Below are 24,823 nucleotides of genomic sequence, written 5' to 3' on the forward strand. Positions count from 1 at the left end.
CAGTAAGGGCGCTGCCATATTGTTCACTGCACTGTCGTGAGCACCCCTCGCTAGCACGGTGGAAGCGGCGGCGGAACCGGTTTCCGACAGTCCAGAGAGGAGGCTTTTCGACAACTCCCTCGCCCGATGCAAAGGTCTATAAAAAGAATGATTTATCATGCCCTATTCCAATCGCACATTAACTATTGCCACATAGTTTGGGCTACCACATCCAAAACAAATCTACAGAAAATTCTAATTCTCCAAAAGGAAGCTATCAGGATTATCGCAGGTGCCAGTTTTACTGCCCATGCGGCTGAATTGTTTGTTAAGTATGAAGTAATTCGTGTAAATATTTTTCTTGAGTACCGCCTATTATACTATCTCAAATTTTCTTCACCATCAATATGTAATTTTTTGCTTAATATCGCAATGTTAAAGCCCATAGAAAAGTATGTTCAAACCCGATCAACTGCAAAATGGACACTTCCACGCGCTAGAACTAATTGTGGTAAACAAGCACTAAATTTCTTATACCTAATGTTCTAAACAGCTACGAATCTAACCAGCTTAACATGTATAACCTCCGACGACATGATTTAAAAGTGTACTTTGTAAATAATATTCCATAACTTCTTTTCATGTATTGTAGTTTCTGTATGTATCGGTGTCCTTTTCCCATTTGTCATCAACCCAGCAGTGTGTATAACTTTCAAATGCATTTGTTCAGTTTTAATTCCTTTTTCTAGTTTCAAACTACATCTCTGTGTAGAAATCCGTTCAATCGTAAATATTATAAATTCTTTCTATAGTGTGCTCGTATGCGACCTGCCGCCGTTGTATGTATGTGTTTATCTTAATTATTATTTTGTAATGGCTCTTAGATGAGCCACAGGCATTTTCAAGCTATTTTCTTTAGCTTTTGGCCTGTGGCTCATTCTAAAGAATGTGCACATTTGTGAAATAAAGTTTGGATTCAATTCAATTCAACAAAGAGGAAAAAAGGAAAAAGAGCGGCAATGAAAGGCAGTAACAACACAGAACACTTACGGGTTGGCAACGGAAACAAATTCCATCTGCAAAACATGCGAAGTTCTAGCAGTTACGAAGATTTTAACCGAGGTTCCAACCTCCTCTAATCTGTAACCTCAATCACCTCTGGAACCGCGTTTAAAAGCTTCCTCCCATTGATAAGTGAATCAATTTACTATGCTTTGCCACACCTCCGTTGCCTCACAAAGGCCGTGAGATTTGTGAGGCTTATCACATCAGCAGGGAAGGTGATAACTGTTTCAGCACACTTGCCCTGACCAGTAAAGAAGAAATGTATCTCACAAGCAGTTTGCCACATTTTGATTAGTTTGTGCTCGTTTTAACCCAGAGTGCGCGTGTGCCACCGAAGTGTTTTTATGTACCTGTTTGTCGTAGTAAATCTTCAGTTGATGTTCAGCGCTCGTCCGTTCTTCTTCTCTGTCTTTGTCCTAGTTTTATGCGCTAATCTTTTAATTAACTATGACACACCAACTAGCCCAGCTTTCCGCCTTGATTGCGTACACCGCGCCAGTCGATGCTGTTTCCCGCTGCGGTGCATGCAATTTGCCGCGACAGGACCGCAGTTTCCTCTGCGAGCATGCTTATACCTCGACACGCAGGCCGACTCAGCAGTGAGCTCCGCTGCTATTCGTCGGTAGTTGGTTTGTTTTTATGCGTAGCATATTGCAGTCACTCAGTTCAGCCCTTGGGCGCGGCCGGGCAGCCACCAAACCACGTGACGTGACGTCACGACAGCACGACGTGACGTCATGACGCAGTGACGTGACGCCATGAAAAAATAAAAAATAAAAAAATTGAAAAGAAGAAATTAAAAAAAAAAGAGCTGAGTATGGTGGCGGTTGCCACCGCCCCGTTTCAAAGGGGGCGCTCCTATCCATCCATCCATCCATCCATACGTCACGGAGGAAAAGCTGCTGAGAAAATCGAGTGCCGCCAAGCAATACCTCGCGCAAAAAGACCGCGCAATATGCTACGCATTCTTGGCTTAACCAAACTAAGCCTGGGCATCTTTTTTTTTTTTCCCCTGTACTCGGATTTGGGTGTTTACATGCCTCAGCGACACGAGGCTTTCCCGTGAAAGCTGCCTGTGAGTTCTTTTCATGGCTTCGAATCATGAGTTTATGAAGTCTGTTGAAAACACATTAAAACTGTTTCGGGCGTTAAGAGCACCTTACAAGGTGCTACGGAGTTGTGGTGTACTACCAAAACGAAAAAGAATAAAAAATATTAGATAAAAAAAAAATGGGGGGAGGGGGGGGACGCGTGAACTGATGTCCACTTGGTTGATGTAATCTAGAGTTTTGTAACATTTATGTCTTGTAAGGTATTTCATATCTCGACGCAACACGACTGGCTCGCCATGGTTGCGTTTTGTAACATTTATATCTTGTAAGGTATTTCATATCTCGACGCAACACGACTGGCTCGCCATGGTTGCTTGGTTGGCTTGGTTTATGGGGTTTAACGTCCCAAAGCGACTGATGCTATGAGAGACACCGTAGTGAAGGGCTCCGGAAATTTCGACCACCTGGGGTTCTTTAACGTGCACTGACATCGCACAGTACACGGGCCTCTAGAATTTCCCGTGTACTGTGCGATGTCAGTGCACGTTAAAGAACCCCAGGTGGTCGAAATGGTTGCCATGGTTGCGTTTTGTAACATTTATGTCTTGTAAGGTATTTCATATCTCGACGCAACACGACTGGCTCGCCATGGTTAATTCATTCTGTTCACTGAAAAAACAGGCTCAAGAAAATAGGCAAGAATACGCTCAAGAAAATCCCATTTTTTGCGGAATTGCAGGCAAAAAAAAAAATGGAGCCGAATATCGGCTTCCACCTTCTGCCTGAAATTGTATATAGGCCCCTAAACAACGGAGTCTGGAGGTGTGGGCTGCCACACGAGAGCTTGTTTCCGTCTTGCGCAGTTGTGAAGTCTGGGATATTGTTGCAAAGTTTTCTCTTTGTGTTTTAGATTTGCACATTTTTAACAAACAAGCGGAACATGTAGATTGGGCTGACAACAAGCAAGCCGACTACAAAGACTGATTGTCGGCTACATTTTTTAAAATGCCAAATATACATACATGCAGCAGACAGTACGAAGAAAGTGTGCGTGCACACAGTGTGTGTGTGTGTGGGGGGGGTGAAGATTCATATTATCAGCTTGCATCAAATACCACTATTCATGGTCCACCTGAATCTTACAACAAGCTCGATACAACGCAGCGACATATACACGGTGTTCCACCTAATACTTTAGACAGTTTTTAAATATAGGCTTTCTGAGGAGAAGAACGTTTTTTTTTTTTGGCACAGCATTGTCGGGTGAGTACCTCAGAATATAGCTAAGACGTGCGAACTAGCAAGATGGTTTGGTTTGGGTTATAGGGTTTAACGTCCCAAAGCGACTAAGGCTATGGAGACGCCGTAGTGGAGGGCTCCGGAAATTTCGACCACCTGGGGTTCTTTAACGTGCACTGACATCGCACAGTACACGGGCCTCGAATTTCTCCTCCAAAGAAATTCAACCGCCGCGGCCGGGATCGAACCCGCATCTTTCGGGACAGCAGCCGAGCACCATAACCACTGAGCCACCGCGGCGGCTAACTAGCAGGATGGGTAACTATAGAACAGTTAACTTTTAACTATTACGCTTAGGCTCCTTAACTGTTAAGAGGCGTGTGGCCCACAGTAATTAATATCCATAACAGTTTTTAGAATTTTGAAAACGTGGTTACCCTCGACGCTGTGGCCCAACAAATTCTGTCTACATCGCGCCAAAATGCATGCTCTTTTGCGACGCTTCCTGGCAAAGCAACCTCTCCAGTGCTCGTAACTCGTCGAAATATCCATAAATTTGTTGGGCCACAGCGCCGAGGGTAAGCGCGTTTTTAAAATTCTATAAACTGCTATGGATATTCCTTAAGGTGGGCTACACGCCTCTCAATAATTAAGGTGCCTAACGGTAATAGCTAAAAAGTTAAGTATTCACTATTAGGGAAGTACCTTGCTTGCTATGTCGATGTTGTTTCGAAGGCTCCGCGAAAACTCTCGAAGCTTTGTGGCATGATGGCTCTCGAGAACAAAAAGAAATCTGGGTGCAGCAAAAAGCGTGAAGAAAAATTTGTTCCGTGCACCGAGGACGTCATTTATACCATCCCTCCGAGATGTGGTCAAGCCATATCAGCCAGACAAGCCGTTGCCTAAACGACCGATTAAGGGAGCATTCCAAGTACATAGATAACGGTTACGGTTCCAATACTTCACCTCATTGTAAAGACTACAAATGTCACCCTTTGCTTCCTAACACTTTGTTAATAGTCAGGCGTGCAGTAAGGCTCGAGCGTGAGCTGTTTGAAACAGCAGAGTTTGTTAGAGCGTCCGATGCGTTAGTATACGCCCTCAGTTCATATATACTATATCACCCACAAAGAACACCGTTTTTTGACGTTGCAACTTGTTTCGCATTAATCAGAACCTTGATGTTCACCGCTTACCACACTCTAGGTTTTTAAGATCAGCGTGACTGTGAAGCAGATAGGCTTAGCGCATGCGCACTTCTCCGGCTAGGGTCCGTGTTCTTCAACAAATCTTCTGTCGAAAATTAGCGCTCGTATCGTCACTCCTCTGCTCTCGTCCTCGTGTCTCGTGTTCCTTCGCACAATTTACAGCTGCAGTTCACAATGCACAGGTACTATTTACAGCTGCGAACGCGAATCTTTTTCAACTAAGCGATGCAGCTGTGGATTAAAATTATTGGTTTCGCAGCCTTACGGCGAATCGTATTGTCAAGTGTCCCGCCGATGCGAATGGCGCGTGACCTGATGCTCCTCCCGGGGATTGTTTACCTTCGTAGCCAGGAGCGAAGCCCACGCGGCATCGACATCAACCTCGAAGGCTGCTCCTCTGGTCACCGACGGCCGCTGCCCATTTCTCGGGGTCCTGCGCCGGTTGCCGCCGCCCGTTGACCCCCGCGTTATCCGCCTAGAGGCACCGGTGGCCACGGTAAGCGTTGGTTGATGACAGCCCGACGTGGAGAAGGCCTAGTTTTGGACGGGCCGATGCGTCCCTTGTGGCTTGATATCGTCGCGGCCGGTAAGGCAAAGCTGCCAGTGTTCCCGTGGCTCCGAACACCGCGGCCGCCCAAACATTCGTCTGGTACCGTGTGACGTCACCATGACGCGATTAGGCCGAGCCCAGTAAACCTCATTCAGCCTTGGTTATGACTCCATCGATTGCCGCGTCTTTGAGGGAACAACACGTATGTGGGCTTTCTCGCTTTGGTGTACATGGTATCTGGTGTATTGATGTACAGATCCGATCCCTAGCGATCCGCGAAGGTCGCTCGGCCTACGAACACCAGCGACTGCTGCGTGTGTGTGGGAGCGTACGCTGTCCCGAGAGGTCTCGTCCTTGCCGATAATTGTTGGGATTGACTAGAGTACAATTAAACGCCGCGTCGCTTAATTTAATTAGGGAGTAATTACTCATTGACATCCACCCGAGCGCAGCCATGCGGCTACACAGGAAAGCTATACAGCTTTCTCAGAAACCTCGCAGTGAAAGAAGAATTCGTCCTGGTCCGGGGTTCGAACCCGGGACCACCTCTTCACCGTAGGAGTGGCTCGGCCAACTGAGCTAGCCGGGACGGTTTATGGTAGCTTATGGTAGGGCGAGAGTGAATTGATCAATAGTTCGAAGTGGGAATAGAGCTGGTCAGATGTTTTAGGGCAAACGCCCAATGTGGAGTATATTTGTATTGAGGGAGTAAGGAGTTATTACTGCCTTACTAAAATCTACTCCACCTTTGGGGGTTTACACTAGGACCTTTGACCGCAACTTATGTCAGAGGTTCCCGTTGGTCGGCTGAGTCAGCAGTCGTGCGAATCTCTTATCCAGGCTTTTCTGAAAAACTAACCGGCGAGCGATCTTGTCGACTGTCGCTGTTCGACCAAGCTGGTCTCTCGACCTCCCGGACTGAATCTCCAATATGAATCTAAGAATGCACGAATCAAGGCGAGCGCGTTGGTTCGGTGAAAATTACTTTCATATCTCCTTTAACGTTTACCGGCAGCATTAGAGATGTCCGAGTCTTTCAGTTGTTTGTTCACTTTAGTTGCGAGTTGACCGGCCGCATGTTGTGGAGTTATTAGACACCTTTAGCATACCGTATTGCCATCAGCGTTAACGGAGTACCAGGAGCTCGCCCACCGCCGATGCGCATGCGCAGTTCGCCTGGAGGGCACCAGATGACGCCACGTAGCCGACAGCTGCACTCACGCCTGCGGCATCGGGACCAATCAGCGCGTGTGCACTGGTGGTGGGCTGAATTCCATTACACCGGCATCGCTGACGCTAACACGGTATGCTAAAGATGTCAGTTGGTTCTTTAAACGCAGAAAGCCTGATTTTAAGAAAAGTGGTTCCATCTTCCACCCCCGCCCGGCCCACTCCGCCAGGGAGATATTTTCGGTGGGAGAACTACAGAAAACCTCTTTTTTTTTTCGACGGAAAAAGTAAAAAAAAATGCGTTATTCATGCAGTACCGCTCCCTCCAAGAGTCACCCGTAAATCCGCCCACTGTCGCAATTAAAAAAAAAGATTCATGGCCGCATAAGTAACAAAAATTTCATTCTTACAGTCCTTACTCTAGAGTGGAGTTGTAAGACGCGTTGATGTTATTTTAGAAACTTTGAGGCTTTGTCATATATCCGCTACAAAAAAAGTTCTAGACAGTCTATAGAGTGTCTATAGACTTCTGTCTATAAAGTCTATAGAGTGTCTATAGACAAATCCTAAAGAACAGTCTATGGCAATACAAATGCTATAGACAGTCTATAGACAATCTATAGATTTATGACCATACACTTTTAGTAACTGTCTATAGACAGTCTATAGACTATGTATAGACAAAAAGCAATATCTATAGGAAGTCAATAGAGTCAGTAAGAAGTCTATAGACTCTCCATAGACCATTTTGATAAGGGATATGGGGTACGCAATTAATGTTATTACAAATTGGGAAGCGTCATCGGCCAGCTTGGCACTGCTGATTATTTTCTGTCGTACATGTAGACGAACGTGTACAACTTGCACGGTGTTTTCCTGCCTGATATAAAGACGGTGAAAGCACGTGAGAGTCGCAACACGTCGACTGTCGTCTCCTTCGCAGCTGCATGCGGAGATCTTTGTTGAACATTTTCAATCTTAGGCTTTCTTTAGCGAGCATATTGTTACGCGGCGACCAGCCGAAGAATGAGACGTGGTGAACCATGGCTATGAGATGATTTAATGGCCGCTGGCCTAGCGCGGGCGCTCCGTCCCGCGCCACTGCCAGCTTCGTCTTCGTCACACTACCCGGGGCCTCCGAGCGATCGTCCCGATCGGTGACGAACAGACGGCGAAATGGCGATGGTCTTGAGTGAAGGATCGAACAATATGTAGAAGATGGTGCAGTGCTGGCCGCCACGATGAGAAAGATGAGAGAATGAGTGCCGGTCCACGAAGCATCCGGGCCGTAGGGTGCCAGGAGCTGACGGCCGAGGTCTCTGGACGCACCGAACGGCAGAGGCAGGGGAACGGTGTCTTCACGTTTGGGTCAGTGGGGTCTTGGGTCGGTGGGGTCTTGGGTCCGTCGGGTCTTGGGTCCGTCGGGTCTTGGGTCGTCGTGTAGTGTGGTCCGGGCGGGGGACGGGGCTGGGGTGAGCGTCGAGGTCGGTTCAGGTCGGGCGGGCTGGGGCACGGCCGTGCGGCGCTGACCAGGTACTCACGGCCGACGTCCACGGCAGGCCCAGGACACCGAAGCTCCGTGACCAGGATGGCGATGAAGGGACCCCAGCACCTCACACCAAATGTAACGCGGCGACCAGCCGAAGAATGAGACGTGGTGAACCATGGCTATGAGATGATTTAATGGCCGCTGGCCTAGCGCGGGCGCTCCGTCCCGCGCCGCTGCCAGCTTCGTCTTCGTCACAATGTGTTCCATTCAAGTGAAATATTTTTCTAAAATCCGACACATCATTATCCGCTTACTTTCAAGCACGGGGTTAGAAGCGGCGTGCTTTCAAGAGGCTATATACACTGGGGCGTTCAGTAAGCTTTGCCTCCGCGGCTGTAGCTTTTATGTTCCCTCGCGCAGCCATACGGCTACAAAGGAAAACTATACACTGCTTTCTCTGAAACTTCGTAGTTAAAGAAACTCCGTCCTGGTCCGGGGTTCGAACCCGGGACCACCGTATCCATTTATGAAAAGCCGTCATCTCTGAGGCAAAAACTTATTGAACGCCCCCGGTCGATGTTTGGTTGCTTGGTTTATGGTGTTTAACGTCCCAAAGCAACTAAGGCTGAGAGGCGCCGTAGTGGAGGGCTCCGGAAATTTCGACCACCTGGGGTTCTTTAACGTGCACTGACATCGCACAGTACACGGGCCTCTAGAATTTCTCCTCCAAAGGAATTCAACCGCCACGGCCGGAATCGAACCCGCGTCGTTCTGGTCAGCAGCCGAGCACCATAACCGCTGAGCCACCGCGGCGGCTCTGCCCCCGGTCGAATAATTCTTGCTTTCTGCTGGCGTGAAATCTGCGATGTTCGGGGAGCACAATGGCGTTGTGAATGGAGAGATCCTTTAACGCCGTCGGACTCGATGATGATTTTCGCTGGCACGCCTCCCTCGCGATAAGGCCCACGCTGCAGCTTCTCACGTGTGTTGGAAATATGCTTCGCAAGCGTCCGCTTCCTAGAACCGTATTTTTGTGTGCGTGTATATGTGTGTGTGGCGCGACGGTGCTCGCATCGTTATCACTTGTGCCCGGCGCTGAGAGTCGAGTGGTCTGTGGACTATGGCGCTTTTGTACTGATAGGGACTGTCCAGTCTGCGAGAGCGCGATATCCCGCACCGGCAGATATGCTCTTGTGAAGACCCTAGTGACCGTCATTCTGTGTGTCACGGGGGAAATACGATATGTATACAGGTTTAAGTTTATAGGAGTTTAACGTCCCAAAACGATTCAGGCTATGAGGGACGCCGTAGTGAAGGGCTCCGGATATTTCGACCACCTGGGGTTCTTTATCGTGCGCTGACATCGCACATTACACGGGCCTCTAGAATTTCGCCTTCATCAAAATTCGGCCGCCACGGCCGGGATCGAAGCCGCGTTTTTTGGGTCAGCAGCCGAGTGCCATAACCACTGAGCCACCGCGGCGGGTGGCGACGTGTATAGAGGCGGGAGCGAAATAAAAGAGGACACATAGTTGAGCAAACTCAAGGACGGAATTTACTGTCACTTCCTGTATCTAATTTGGAATCACATTGAGGTAATCGTTCTCTAAAGGAAAATGACCTTACGAAAGCGCGTGCTCTTGCCCGCACCTGGGAAGTAAAAAAAATGGTTTTTGAGGAAATGACGCAGTAACTGTCTCGTGTATCTCGGTGGACACCCGAACCGCGCCGTAAGGGAAGGGAGGAAGGTGGGAGTTAAAGAAGAAAAAAAGAGGAATAGGTGCTTTAGTGGAGGGCTCCGGAATAATTTCGGCCACCTGGGGATCTTTAATGTGCACTGACATCTCACAGTACACGGGCGCCTTGCGTTTCGCCTCCATCGAAACGCGGCCGCCGCGGCGGGTTCGCACCCCAGAACTCCGGCTCCGTAGACGAACGCTCTAACCACTGAGCGACCGCTTCGGGGTATTTCGGAAGTATGTTTTCGTTTTTTTATTGATTACATGTCCACATGACCGGCTTGGGCACTCAGGAAGTTTTTGTTATCGTTGTCATGAGTGTTGGCGTCATGAATGTTTTCGCGATACATCAAGGAGAAACAAAAGTTAAACGTGACTATCGCTTCTTTACCTTGCGCGAAGTGCAAAAACGTCCTTGTGCAGCGCGATGTAAAGAAATCGAGGCGGTCTGTATTAGTGCAAAGTCCTCCACAACGGGGTCCCTCATCGTCTGTGCGTCGCTTCGGAACGCTAAACCCCACAATTCGCAATTTATTTTTTGTTTTCCTAAAACGAAAATTCGTCAGCGCTGTCCTCAGTGCCCTCTAAACCAGTGCAGCGGACTTTGGCGAAAAGAGCGCATGCGCGGGAAGGTCGACTTGAACGCGCGACAGGTGCGTAGCGCGAGTGCCCACTATCTGTGTGATGCGATTTTCTAAATGCAGTGTGCAAAGATAAGGCAGATAAGGCCTGCAGAGAGATACGCAGACGTTAGACGACGTGGGGCCTCAGCGTTCAATGTCAAACACGACATATTCATGCAGTCTGAGTGCTGAAAAGCCTCGCCCCGATTAGCACGAAAGCCCGTGCTGATTAACTGTCGACAAGAGTTCGTTCTTATCTCGTGACCGAGGGGGATAATGTCAAGTGCACGCGCAGCACCGTTGTTTGCAAACTGTCGAAGTGTACGCCTTGCGTGGTAAGGTATGTCGGTATGTCACTGAAATGGATCTCACCCAGACTGCATCAGTGTTTTTTGTCTACGCGGCCATCGTGCACGCAGCTAGGTAATCCTCATGGTTTAGGCTTAAGCAAGTTGGCAAAGTACCATAAAAAAAATTCACCGTCGATTATAGGATGTGACGCTACAAATCTGCGTTGGGAGTATTGGGCGTTCATTTGGCTTTCACGTTGATCGTCTTCCTACTGCGTCTTTGAAACTGATTTCGATGCCAATTTTTCGTTCTCTTACTGAGTGTGCTTCTGGTGTGTTGAGGCGTGCAATCCTGTCAGTGGGAGGTTCTCCGATGCGCCCCGATCTCTCTCTCTCACTCACTTTCACACTCACTCTCTTACTCGCACTCACTCTCGCACTATCATTCACTGTCGCACTATAACTTATTCTCACTAACTCATTTTCACACGACCTCTCACACTCACTTTCACGCACTCTTTCACTCACTTACTCTCGCACTGTCACACTTTAACTCTCTCACTCACTCACTATCACACCGTAACTCACTCTCACTCACTGTCTTTCACACGCTCGCTCTCACACTGTTTCACTAACTCTCGCACTCTCACCATCACACCATACCTCACAATCATTCACTCAGTCTCTCACTCACTATCTCTGTCACACTCACTCTCACATTGTCTCTCTCTCGCACTATCTCTATCACACTATAACTCACTCACTCAGTATCACACCATAACTCACTCTCTCACACATACACACACACGCGCTTTTTCGCTGAAACAGGAATGTATGCCAACGCAATAAAATTCAAATCGTGGAGTCGACGTAACCACAAGGACAGACACGAAGAGCGAAAACACACGCTTACACGTACGCACGCACTCGCGTGTGATTGTACTCTTTGTTTTTTGTTGCAATATCCTGCAATTTCTAATTTTGCAGTGGAATGCCTTCAAAGCCGCCCCGATCGAACGTCTTTAGTAGGCTGTCGCAAGAGAACATTTATAAGAACCTTTTCTTTCTTTATGATCTTTATGAGGGGTGGGGGGGGGGGGGTTATAAAGAGGCTATTGGGGACTAGGCCGTCGTATTTGCACAATGCGTTTCTTAAACTTCCTTCGTCCAAAAAAAAAAAAAAAATCGGTGACCAGAGTGGTTTTCCCACAGAAAATTTCTCATTAGGGTCGGGGCAGTGACCCCTTGGACCCATTGAGTGCCTCCTCTTAGCCAAACCTAACATTCTCATTTCCCCCACCCCACCACCGTCTTCATATCACGTCTGACTAAAACAGCCCCCGTTTTCTGTCCCTTTCTCGCTGGGGGCTGGAGTTGGCATCACCTAACCCGCCGCTGGAGTGTAAACCATCTTTACTAACGACGAATGGCCTAACGAGCTCGGCTCCTAATTGGCTTCGCGCGCGTATACCTTGCGAAGCGACTCACGAACTTCACGAGTCAGACGGAGTGCATAGAGCCCCATTGTGACGTCACAGGCCGTGGGAAATAGGTGTGTGGGCGGCCGTCGACTACCCCCCCCCCCCTCCCCCCTTTCCTTTCCTACCTCGCTGCAGCGTTTTCTAAACTTAGCATGCGACTCGAAAGACGTGGGCTGTTGGGTCTCCGCGCCCACTCCATCTGGCAGGGTCGCGCGCACAATTCTTGAAGCCCCAAAATGCGTGGGACGGAGCCGCGCAAGCTTTCAACACTGGCAGCAGCAGCAATATCAGCTTGCGCGTCACCGAGCGCTCGAAATAGCACGCTTCGGTTCCGCGTTATGTGAACTCGCCGACGCTGTTTTGATTCCGTCACGCGCGGCTAAGCTTGCGTGATTAGCTTGGAATTTGCGAATCTCTTCTTTTGTCGCTGAAAGCACGAAGCAGGGATGTCATTGCACGCTCTGTTCTTGTTCGATGCCGCGTGTGACGAGGACAGGTTTTTTTTGTTTTGCCTTTCATTTTTGCGACGCGGTCGCACGGCATACAGGGTGCCCTGACAAAACATGTCATATAAGGAGATAGCCTAGATGGAACACGTAAGAGCTGGCTGTTTTTAGAAAAGTCAAGGTGGATTTGCCCGCCAGGTGCCGAAAATAGCGTAATGGGAGCCACGTGATTTAAAAGTGGGTGTCAAAAAATGGGGCTTCGCAATTCCACGAACGGGGCCGCGGTTCAGGTGTTCACGGTTTTTCATTTATATTGAACGTCACACTGCACGTATACCGAACAGACCGAACATTTGGTCAGTTGCACTTAGGCTAGCTTTTCTTTTTTTTTTGTTATTCTGCTTTAATGGTTTATTCGATATTGAATTCTACCTTGAACACGTTGCTTTTTTTCGTCGATCTTTCAAGTTGGCTTCAATAAAGTCTCAACAATCTCCTCAAAAACTTCTTAAGTTCAGACCGAATCAGCATGTGCAGCTGCGTGACATGGTTTTCTAGAAGCATTACCACAAGTACAATGATGACCTGATTTCCTGTCTGGTTGTCGTAAGCATATTAATGTACATAGAGGCGCCATTGCGAACCCGAACTTGCTTTAAGGATCTAAGATGCAGTGAAGCTCCCCTTTTTTCCTTTCTCCTTCCTTCCTTTCTTTCTTTAGAACTATGTACCAACTGGACCAGCTCTGTACCCTACTGAAGCTCTCCTTGCCAAGGGCTTAAATTTTACGTTCACTGTACACTGCATCGCTTTTTCAGAGCTCAGGCTTCGGCGACTGGAGCGACGCGAAACCTTTTTGCACCGACAAGAGCCAGCAGGGAGCGTATATTATTATTGCTGGCGTTGGAACAACGCCCAGGCTTCAACTACATGCAGTCTCAGTTGGAAGTGGTCACTTGCAACGTTTTCAGGGGAGGCTTAGTATTGTTAAGCAGATCAGCCATTTATGTTTACGTCCCAAAGCAACTGAGGCTATGAGAGACGCCGTAGTGAAGGGCTCCGGAAATTTCGACCACCTGGGGTTCTTTAACGTGCACTGACGTCGCACAGTACACGGGCCTCTAGAATTTCGCCTACATCGAAATTCGGCTGCCGCGGCCGGGATCGAACCCGCGTCATTGCTCGTTCCGTGGCCGTCTGGCTATCGCTGGTCACCCGTCCCCAGCGCTGAGCTATGGAAGAGCCATCTAACATAGCAGACACGTCTCACGCGAAATATCGCGATAAACCGAAGCGGAATAAACCCAAGCGGACGAAGTACAGCGATGCGAGTTAGGGATAGCACGTGCCAAAAGGAGGGGGGGGGGGGGGGGTTCTGGAGTGCTGCAGTCCGCCCCCTTCCGTCCCCCCTAGCTTCGTAAACGGATCCAGTCTCGATAAAGGGATCGCACTGTACTCAGCGCCGTGTATCTATCCGGCGTGGTGGAAGCGTCGAGTTGCGCTGCGCACCGTCTCACCCTCCCCGTCCTCCTCTCTTGTTCATTCCTTTCCTCCTCGCCTGCCACGCTTTCCGCCGCAGTTATCGCACCGAGACTGCCGATTACCGCCTCCTTCTCTCAGTCGTTGCGTGTTTGATTAAACGCTCGGAGCTTGCTTTCTTACTTTTTCCTGTTTCGCGATAACATCTCGATATCTCTCGGAACGCAGTACGATTCTATGGCTCGAGGGGGTGGGGGGTGGGGGGGGGGCATCGACGGCGATGCGAATGCAAGCACCCCATTTTCCTTGTTTTTGTGCGTGTTCCGACGCCTTTGGCCTGATTCTGCGTGTTTGCTGAACGTGCCCACGAGCTACCGAAGCGCGCCCTAAATCACAATTGAAGGTTTGCTGCGGAGTCCAGTGAGACGTGCACTGAATACGATGATGAAAGGAGATGGCCTGTTTGAACGGTGACAACTTGTATGCCTGGAGGCAGCGGTGTGTTCAGCAAGGGAAACTCAAGTTGTCCGTCGCTGAACGAAGTGTTGGGAAGTCATTTCAATCTTGCACGTGCCAATTTCATAACCATCTCTTGAATAAAAAATTGCGAGGACACTTTGGAAACTAAAGTGTTGAGAGGCGGAAGCCGAGGGCACTGTGCCGTGACGACTTCCGGTGGATGTGAAGTCACACCGTTCCCATGGCTATATCGATACCCAAATTATACATCTTTCGTGGATCTTAAGTGTTAATTACGCTTAATTACACATTTTTCCATCTAATTTGATACAAATCCGGCGTTTTCCCGACCAATCTGTGACAGTTTTCACTATGCCGTGACGAGTTCCGGTGGATGTGACGTCACACCGTTCCCGTGGCTATATCGACGTCCGCGCTATTTTGACGCAATTTCGACATTTTTGTCTATCTACAGTCATCAAACTTGGCTTCTAGGTTCATTTTTACTCATCTTTTTTAGCTCCCGAGTTAAACGCGAGTGACACGCTTTGTTAACGGACGGACGACAGTATGAGCCATTAAAGGCTTTCGCCTTAAAACCTTACTACTTCGGCGATATTTAAAGACAACGCCATCACGTGTCTTGCCATTTTTACTACGCTATGAGCCTCTTGTTGGATGTAAGCTTCTAACTTTCTAACGAAACTGGCGCTCTCAAACCATATTAATGTATTTTATATCCGTTAATGCAACAGTCTTTTAGTTTATCACAGCATTCCTTGGTTTCTTGTTTGAATCTGCTAAGTTTAGGCCTTAATCTTTCTCCGTACGTAAATCGTTCGTCGGCCGTTCGACGCATTATGGCCTCATATGGCTCTGCGCCATTAATAATAAACTATTACTACCGCTGGAAAGCGGGGAGAGAATGACCGATGAGAGGTGATAATGATCAGGGATAGCGTGGACGCGTCTTTATGGGCTTAATGTAACGTAAAGCGCGCCTAGCAATCGTTAAGATGGTGACCAACGACGCACGCACACACACACTTGATCGCAATGAATGTGCAGTGGCTGCAGAAAAAAAGAAACAATGCTTATAAGCAATCTTCTTCTAAAAGGCTGAAGTGCAAGGCTCATCTGTGCTGCTTTTCCTTTGGTCAAGTATAGGTTTATGGTTTATGAGGTTTAACGCCCCAAGGCGACTAAGCCTATGAGAGACGCCGTAGTGGAGGGCTCCGGAAATTTCGACCACCTGGGGTTCTTTAACGTGCACTGACATCGCACAGTACACGGGCCTCTAGAATTTCTCCTCCAAAGAAATTCCAGCCGCCGCGGCCGGGATCGAACCCGCGTCTTTTGGGTCAGCAGCCGTGCACCATAGCCACTGAGCCACCGCGGCGGGTGGTCAAGTATAGCATTGCAGTATCTAAAGTGTCGTTACTATCTCAGGGTTGTCGTCTACGCCGGTTACGACCCCGATCCAAGGCGTCGTTTCGTCATATTACTTTCTTCTACGAAGGAAGAGCTGCCCTTGAGTGTCGGTCAAGAAGGGAAACGGATAAAAATAAGAACGAGGGCAAACAAAAAGAAAAGCAGAAATCGGTAACTGGGACACAGCTACAAGAGAGAACGAGGCTACACACTTTCCCGTCGAGGCTACGCACTTTCCCTTCGGAGTTCTTTCCTCTCCTATCTTTTTCTTTTATTTCTTTTTCGCCCCTTTGGCAACAACGCGGCGGGAAACCTACGCGCCGCAGCCTCTGTCGTTCGTGGTCGACTGACTTGCTGCGTGCGCTGAGCCGCGCGCATCACCGTTCGACCCCATTCCTCGCCGTTCCGCACAGGAAGCACTGCTGCTCGTTACGAAAGTAGCGGGAAGGACAGATGGGACAGCGTTTCTCTCTCTCTCTCTCTCGGTTGCCACGAGTAGGAGAGGAGGCTCTAGCTTGCTTGAGGTCGAAGAGAAAGAGAGAGGAGGAGAGAAACGCGTCCTCTTCATCTGGGAAGATGCTGCTGGCTGCTGCGTAGCCACGGTGGCGTAACCGGGACCCGGCAAACCGCTGAGTACGCTTGAAGGTCTACCTCCTTTCCTTCTTCTTTCTCTCTCTCTCTTTTCCTTGGGAGAGAGTAGAGAGCGAAGGGTCTCCCAAGTGTGCAACGCGGAAGGTGCGCCTAGAGGCGTAGAGACGTGTGTGGGCGTGGCCTCCTGTTTCTGGAACTCTTCCTGCTGTCGTTCTCTTCTGGGCTGATTGAGTAACAGCTCGTTTAGTTTCTATGCGCCTTTGTTTCTGCAACATCACATCTTGTAGGCAGCACCCCCCCCCCCTTTTTTTTTCGCCAGATCTAGTCATGAAATGGCATCACCATCATGATCAGTCCGCATGAAGCGACATCGTCACCTTTTAATGTGGCGTGGCCCGTTGTAGTCGCATTGTAGTCGCGGGGTAAAATACGGGGCAATTTAGTGTTCTCTTGTGAACTTCTATGTTATTCAATTGAAATTCGTCTTAATGCCCCCAGTGATTAAAGAATTAGCATACGATATCGACTATATTCAGCGAGCTATGGAAAGGCATTGAAGGACTATGGTGTAACGTTAAGAGATCGGAAGAGGGCGGAGTGGGTGAGGGAACAAACGGGGGTTAATGACATCCTAGTTGAAATCAAGAGGAAGAAATGGGCTTGGGCAGGGCATGTAATGCGAAGGCAAGATAACCGCTGGTCCTTAAGGTTAACGGAGTGGATTCCAAGAGAAAGCAAACGTAGCAGGGGACGGCAGAAAGTTAGGTGGGCGGATGAGATTAAGAAGTTTGCGGAGATACAGTGGCGGCAACTGACAAAGGACAGGGTTAATTGGAGAGACATAGGAGAGGCCTTTGCCCTGCAGTGGGTGTAGTCAGGCTGATGATGAAGATGATGATCGACTATATTTAGTGAGTTAAGTCTTTTGTTGCTTTTGTTAACGACCTCAGTGAGTTATTGAGTGAAACAAATACTTCCATTAGATTGCGGGGGGGGGGGGGGGGGGGGTCGATCGTTACGCTATTACATACAAAAAAAAAATGTAGCTACACGCACATGCGCATACAGCCTTTGTCAAAAGTTTAGAGCCCAGGGGATCCGCTTCTGAGCCACACCGTATGTGTCTCTAGTAATGTATCCTCAGCGTTCTAAACATCTTGAAGGGAAGTAAACTTTGAATTTAACTGAATTTTTTGGTCAGTTTTTGGCGCTGCCCCCTCCAGTGTGTAGCACTTCCACGAATGCTACAGGAGCCCCACGACAGGGCTTAGTAGCAAACACCGTGGGCTGTATACTTTTGACAAACGCTGTACCTGCATACAACGGAGCGATATACAGGGTGTTTTCACCTAATACTTTGCATCCAGTCCACCACCAGGTTCGACGGGCAGCCCGCTCCTGCTCCTTGCATAAAGCACATTATCTACGCAGATGCCGCAGAGTACTCCCAACCCTCAGCTTAAGCCCTCTGCGCACTCTCCAACAACCTAAAGCACACGACATCAGGCTCGGTCCGGGCAAACGCTTCGATAGAAGCAGAAGAAGCAGCCATCGTGCTAGCGATATCGTCTTCCACTGCCACTCTAATCCCGAGCGATTCCAAAACCGCCATTCAAAATTTTTCCCGCGGGCAAATACACTCTGCCGCCTATAAAATTCTCATCTTCAACCCCCTACCACCTCGCCCCAACCAAATAGTCTTAGTACCGGCCCATTCGGACAACCCCGGTAACTAAGCGGCCCATTCCGCTGCTCGAGCGTACGTCAACCGAGCGGCGTTTACCCAAGACCCAGGCAGTGCGAGAGACCGGATGATCACATATCACGACATAACGCTACACTACCGCGAAGAACGTCTACATTACTCCCCGCCACACACACATCGCTGACAAAACAACAACAGACGACCTGGCTACAACTCCAGGCTCGCACATTTCCCTTCCCAGTGCTACATGTGCATTTTCTTACTGCCCCCGGCCAGATCAACAACATAAGGGAGTGGATCGCTGCACTCAAAGACGATGTCAAGACCACTACGGTCGAGACGCCTATAGAGGAGCCGCATCAAACGACCGACTCTAAACTCCTAAACATGTGGGAAGCGCACGCCAGCCTGCTGAATCGCTGGAAGAAACAGAGACACAACAGAAACTTACGGAAGCGTATTGCGCAACTCGAGCGCCAAATCGAAAAATACACATTACAACTACAAGAACAACAATGGGGCCAAATTTGTGATAATATGAATGGGAAGATGGGATGCAAAAAGATATGGCTCTTGCTCCGCCACCTGCTCGACCCAACACACACAAAATCCACACAACGAGACCACCTCACGAAACTAATTCACCAGTATCAGGGTACAGACACAGAGCTACTCGCCGAACTGCAAAAACGCTACCTGAACACGTCGCATACGGACCCCCTACCTGCATACGAGGGCCTCCCCAATGAGACCCTGGACGCAGACATAGTGGACGCCGAGGTCTGGTTTGCTCTGGGTCAGCTCCGTACCACCTCCGCAGCGGGACCGGACGGAGTGTCGAACAAGACGCTCAGAAATCTGGACCCCAAGTCTGTCGTGGCTCTGACAGACCTAATGAACACCTACTGGAGGGAAGGCGAAATCCCCCAGGAATGGAAGCATGCACGGGTGACCTTCATCCCCAAACCGGGAAAGAAACTCTCGATCGAGAATCTGCGGCCCATCTCCCTCACGTCTTGCATCGGAAAACTTATGGAGCATGTCATCCTTAACCGACTGCAAAATTACGCGGAAGATCGCGACCTACTTCCTCCCACAATGTTTGGCTTTAGGGCTAGCTTATCCACGCAGGACGTGATGCTCCAGCTTAAGATGGAGGTGCTCGACCCTCCACGCGGAACTGGGACGAAGGCAGTGCTCGGGCTAGACCTGAAGAAGGCCTTCGATAACGTTTCGCACGAGGCCATTCTCACGAACCTCTCTAAAATAGACCCGGGAGAACGGACATTCAACTACGTCCGATCATTCCTATCCGAGCGGACCTCAGAGCTTGTGTTAGGTGGCCTCAAATCGGAGCCCATTCCTCTTGGCAGCCGAGGCACGCCACAAGGCTCGGTGCTCTCGCCTTTCCTCTTTAACCTTGCACTTATTACACTACCCCCAAACTTGCCGCCTTGCCGGGGCTGCAGCACACCCTATACGCGGACGACATCACCCTGTGGGTAACCACTGGGAATGACGGCCAAATAGAGGATACCCTGCAGCAGGCAGTTGACATAATTGAAACTTACGCGTCTGGAGCGGGTCTTGAATGCTCGCATTCGAAATCGGAACTGCTGGTTCTTAGAACCAAACCACGCGGTAGAAACGCAAACCTGACCCTACCGACCCCTCTCAATGTATATGTGCAAGGACTTCCGGTCAAGGAGGTCCAAACCATACGCATACTCGGCATGTACATACAGAACAATCGCAAAAACACCGAAACAATCAACAGACTCACTGCCACGGTCAATCAGACTGTGCGGCTAATCAGACGGATCTCCAGCAAAAAACGAGGCATGAAAGAGAAAGATCTATGTCGACTTGTGCAGGCTTTCGTGCTGAGCAGGATCGTCTACTCCCTCCCTTGCCTGCAACTGCAGCTGGCGGAAAGAAACAAGGTCGAAGCTACAATCCGGCAGGCCTACAAGGCGGCCCTTGGGCTCCCGCACAGTACGTCCACGGAGAGGTTGCTGGCCCTTGGGGTTCACAATACTCTCTCGGAGTTGTGTGAGGCGCACCTCGTTTCACAGCTCGGACGACTCACTCGTACGAGCGCGGGAAGGGCCCTCTTATACAGACTAAAGGTGTGCGAACAGCTCCCAGAGAGAGACTCGAAAACGCAGTTACCCACGCACATCACGAAAGTTCTTTTGATCAAACCCCTACCCAAGAACATGCACCCCACGCACCACGAAGGCCGACGAACAGCGAGGGCTCGCGCACTACACACCAAATACAGCCGACACGACAACGTGGCGTACGTGGACGCAGCGGAATACCGACAAACCCCGAGAAAAGCGTTTGCAGTGGTCGCGGTGAACGGGAACGGCGCCCCGTTGGCGGCCGCGTCGATAGAAACCACCTCCTCCGAGACGGCGGAGGAAGCGGCAATAGCCTTAGCTATAGCGAACACGCGTGCTGATATTATATTCAGCGACTCCAAAACAGCCATTCGCAATTTCGCGAGGGGCCGTATCACATCTACCTCACTCCGCATCCTTCAAAACACCCGCCTTCCGATTAGAGAAGTTGAATTGATCTGGGTCCCGGCCCACTCGTCTAATCCGGGGAACGAGGCGGCTCACGCGCAAGCCCGAGGTTTCGTCGACCGGGCAGAGAGCGCGCCCTCCGACCCGAATTTCACGAGGGACGGGTTAATCTCATTTCATGACATCACCCATCACTTTAGGCTGGAGAGGCGCGCATATCCCCCTCCCCACAAGTCGTTAACAAAAGCGCAGGAAGTCACCTGGCGCCGTCTTCAAACACGCTCCCTTCTCAATCCGGCTCTGCTTGCCCTCATGTACCCTGGCCAGTACGATCCAAACTGCCATAAATGTGGTGAAAGGGCCACCTACGACCACATTCTGTGGAATTGCGCAGATGGTCCGCCTCCGGCGGAGTTGATACAGCTCCCTTCTCCCGAGCGGTGGGAGGCCGTGCTGGTCAGCTCGGACCCCAAGATCCAAGTGCGGGCAATCGAGCGGGCCAACGAGGTCGCCGCTAGCCATGGGCTAGCGGCCATCTAGTACGTGCCTCCGCAACCTGCTCTCGACGCAATAAATGTTTTACAATCCAATCCAATCCCTTCTACTCACACCCCCGAATGTTCCCTCTGTGGGCCATATTCGACCACATTATGTTCCAACAATTGCAACCACCGACAACAGCAACCGCCGACAACTGCAACCGCCGACAACTGCAACCACCGACAACTGCAACCACCGACAACTGCAACCACCGACAACAGCAACCACCGACAACAGCAACCACCGACAACTGCAACCACCGACAATAGCAACCACCGACAACAGCAACCACCGACAACAGCAACCACCGACAACTGCGACCACCGACAACTGCAACCACCGACAACAGCAACCACCGACAATAGCAACCACCGACAACAGCAACCACCGCTGCAACCACCGACAACAGCTACCACCTACAACTGCAACCACCGGCCCCGCAACTGAGGCTGGTGTAGTGGGCGGAGAAGGTCGCCGTCAGACACGGGCTGCCGGCCACCAACAACGACCAGGAGCCGGCCCACCTCTTAAATTGTGAACTATGAGAACTCCGCCAATAATGAAGTTTTCACCACCAATCACCTAATACTTTGCACAACTTTTAAAAACATAGCTTTTCTAGCTAGAAGGGCGCTTTTTTCGGCATAGCATTGTCAGCGATGTCGTACATCAAAATACAGCTAAGACCTGCTAGCTAGCTGGCTCGTTAACTAATTTTGAATAGTTAACTTTTTAACCAACTTCGTAAAGTTTTAGATGAGACACCCTGTATATAGCGTTTCCGTCGACGGCGCGACCAGCGTCACAGCGACGTTGGCGGGCGGAATCGCTCGTCGCGAACCATTGCGCGATGAACTTGGCGCGCCGTTTGTTTTGTTTTCACCGGCGAACGCATACATACACTCGGGGAAGAGGAAGAGGACGGAGCTGTGCTGACGTGTCTCGCATGGGCTCCCGCCTCGAAGCCACTTTTCGGCAGACAGAGTCAGCCTTCGGGCTCGACTATTTTGGACGACATCCGGGCCATTGTCCAGTGCCTGCTGAAGCCGGATTTTACCAATCTACGGACACCTAGGCATATTGCCGGCTGACTACCGGCCTAGCCATCGAGCTCGACCTAGCTCGTCACCTCTCCGCCGGGAACTGAGCTCCCAGGGACCTGCAAAGATGGAGTACGCCGTGGAAGGCGAGAAGATATCAGCGTCGGAGCTCGAGGACGGAAAATGGGAAACCATTCTTCGGTACCGCGACCGACAACGAGGCCTGAAGAATAAAGGGCCCGCATCAACCGACGACCAGCCTGCGCAGGGGCACGGCCAAGGCAAGTCTAATTCCAATTTTCCATCGCGAAAGAACGGGAAAAAGCTACTTGCACTCAGCAAGAAAGCACTTCTCCCGCGCTTACCAACCGATGATTACAAAATCGTCTGCCGACCACAAGGTTGGAATCTGAGGGACTTTGCGCCCGGACTACTACTCTTCTGCGCCTGCGAGGTGTCCAGGCTGCCGTATGATACGGTGAAGAATGAAGACATTATCAGAGTCAATACGGCCAACAACACCTTCACGCTATGCACGCCCGATCGTCAACGGGCGACTGCATACGCCAAGATTGAAAAACTGAACCTCCAAGGTCAAACCTACAACGTTACGTCGTACGTGGCGGCGCCCGAAGACTCGGTAAAAGGGGTCATTTACAACGCCTACGCGGGAGACTCGCCCGAAGCGGTTCGCCAAGGCTTCGGAAACAGAAACGAAGGAATAGAAGTTGTGGATGCCCGAAGGATCGGACAGTCCAGAACAATACAAATCACCTTTTTTGGAAAGAAGCTACCCAGCCAAGTAATCTATCAGTGCGGCGTCTTTCGGGTCCACCCCTTCAGGGAGCAACATGAAGTATGCTACAACTGCAGGAGGGTAGGACACCGGGCCGACGTCTGCTACAAACCTACAACGAACCTTTGCCGCCGCTGCGGAGAAAATCACTCGCCTCCACCTGAGGGAGAACAGCCAACCTGCCAACCCGTCTGCATCGTCTGCAACGGGGGCCACAACACAGGCAGCCGGAACTGCAAATTCCGGCTGATCAACAGGAACAAACAAGGAACGCCCCATGGCAACCAGGCACCCAAGCAAGGGGACAACGACTCATCACTACACGGACACCAGTCTAGGCCCAGGAAGAAGGAACAGGGTGCTACCGGAAAAGGAGGCAGCCACAGCCGGAACAACTCCAGCTCCTTCCCGCCCCTGGGGAACCCAGCAGGGAACGACAAGCGAAGCTCGAGCCGCGGACGCAGCGATAGCCGCTCCAACAAAAAGGTGAGCTGGCCAGCAGAGGCCTCCCAATCTATTGACGCTCGAGAGAAGGAGTTTCAGATACAACTACAATCCCGAGACAGAGAAATTGCCAGCCTTAAAAAAGAGTTGGCTGACATTAAACGCCTGTTACAAGCGCATCAGGTACACAATGCCACTGCGGCTAGAACGCCACCCACCGCGTCCCAGGCTTCGACCAATATTGCGATGGAAACAGACGCCATTTGCCACACTCCCTCCACCGCGTCCCAGTCTTCGGCCCATAACGCGACGGACACAGACGCCAGAATAGCAACTAAAAGACCGCTTCCTACAAAAGAAGGCGAGGAATCCAAACGAAAGGCCGAGGCTTCGGAAGCCGACACCCCGCAGCCATCGAAAGCGCCTACCAAACTCAGGGCAGACATCAATACTCTGTCAGAGAGAACTAGCGCTATATCAACAGAACAAGCAACCTTCCAAGGCCTCGTTACTACCAAATTTGCTGAGATAGATATTCGCTTTGCAACACTAGAGGGACAGGTATCCCAAATAGCCACGTGTATGCAGCAAATAATGGATAGGCTTACAACTATCGAGGCCCGCCTACCCCCCATCTTGGATCTGTCCACGACGCCACAACCATCTATAACCCAACATGGCACCACGCCAAAAATTTGAAATTTGGCAATGGAACTGCAGAGGCTTCCGCCGCAAGCGGGCCCACTTGCAGCTCCACATCCAACAAGCACCGTCTGTTACAACCCCAGACGTGATTGCATTGCAAGAAGCTAGCGGCAGGGCTACACTGCCAGGCTATAAAGCATATCTGCCACCTCATTATGATACTAGTAACGCAGCCGGCTCCTTCACAGCCACTCTGGTGCATAGAAATATCACCGCAATTCAACATTTTATAAATGATTCGGAAGAAGATTACACCCTACTTGAAATAGTACCAAGGCAAAAAGGAGACTCAAATCTCTTCATCCTTAATGTATACAACCCGCCCAGAAACAAAGGCAATGGACTCCCACACTTGTTGATAAACACAGTAAAGCTGGCTGCTAGGGCTCAACTAATAATTGTGGGAGACTTCAACGCTCAACACCCAGCATGGGGATATACCAAAGCAACTCCTAAAGGGAACCTGCTCTGGCAAATCATACAGTCACTAGGGCTCACAACGCTAAACAACCCGAGCGACCACACACGCATGGGTAACAGTGTATGTGTCGACACATCTCCAGACTTATCCCTCTCTAAAAACGTCAAGGACGCAAAGTGGGTCAACACCGGGCAAAACCTTGGTAGTGATCACTTCATCCTTAGCATCACCTTCCCCACGACAAAACTTAAAAACAAAGCAAAAGAAATACGAACCACGGATTGGGACAAGTTCAGGCAACTTCGCGACAAAACAGCTCCAAAGGAGATCTCTAACCTTAGCGACTG

The 24,823-nt window shown here is 50.1% G+C and overlaps 1 protein-coding gene and 1 pseudogene across 1 annotated transcript in view; both read left to right on the forward strand.

The window, feature by feature from the left end:
• Nucleotides 1–24,823, forward strand: part of Pka-C1 (Protein kinase, cAMP-dependent, catalytic subunit 1) — a 416,348-nt gene that overhangs the window by 253,393 nt on the left and 138,132 nt on the right. The window lies entirely within an intron of this gene.
• On the forward strand, nucleotides 18,919–21,115 carry LOC149365948 (uncharacterized; annotated as a pseudogene).

The sequence above is a fragment of the Amblyomma mixtum genome, chromosome 1 (genome assembly GCF_055824585.1).
Source record: "Amblyomma mixtum isolate Tamu chromosome 1, ASM5582458v1, whole genome shotgun sequence".
Taxonomy (NCBI): domain Eukaryota; kingdom Metazoa; phylum Arthropoda; class Arachnida; order Ixodida; family Ixodidae; genus Amblyomma; species Amblyomma mixtum.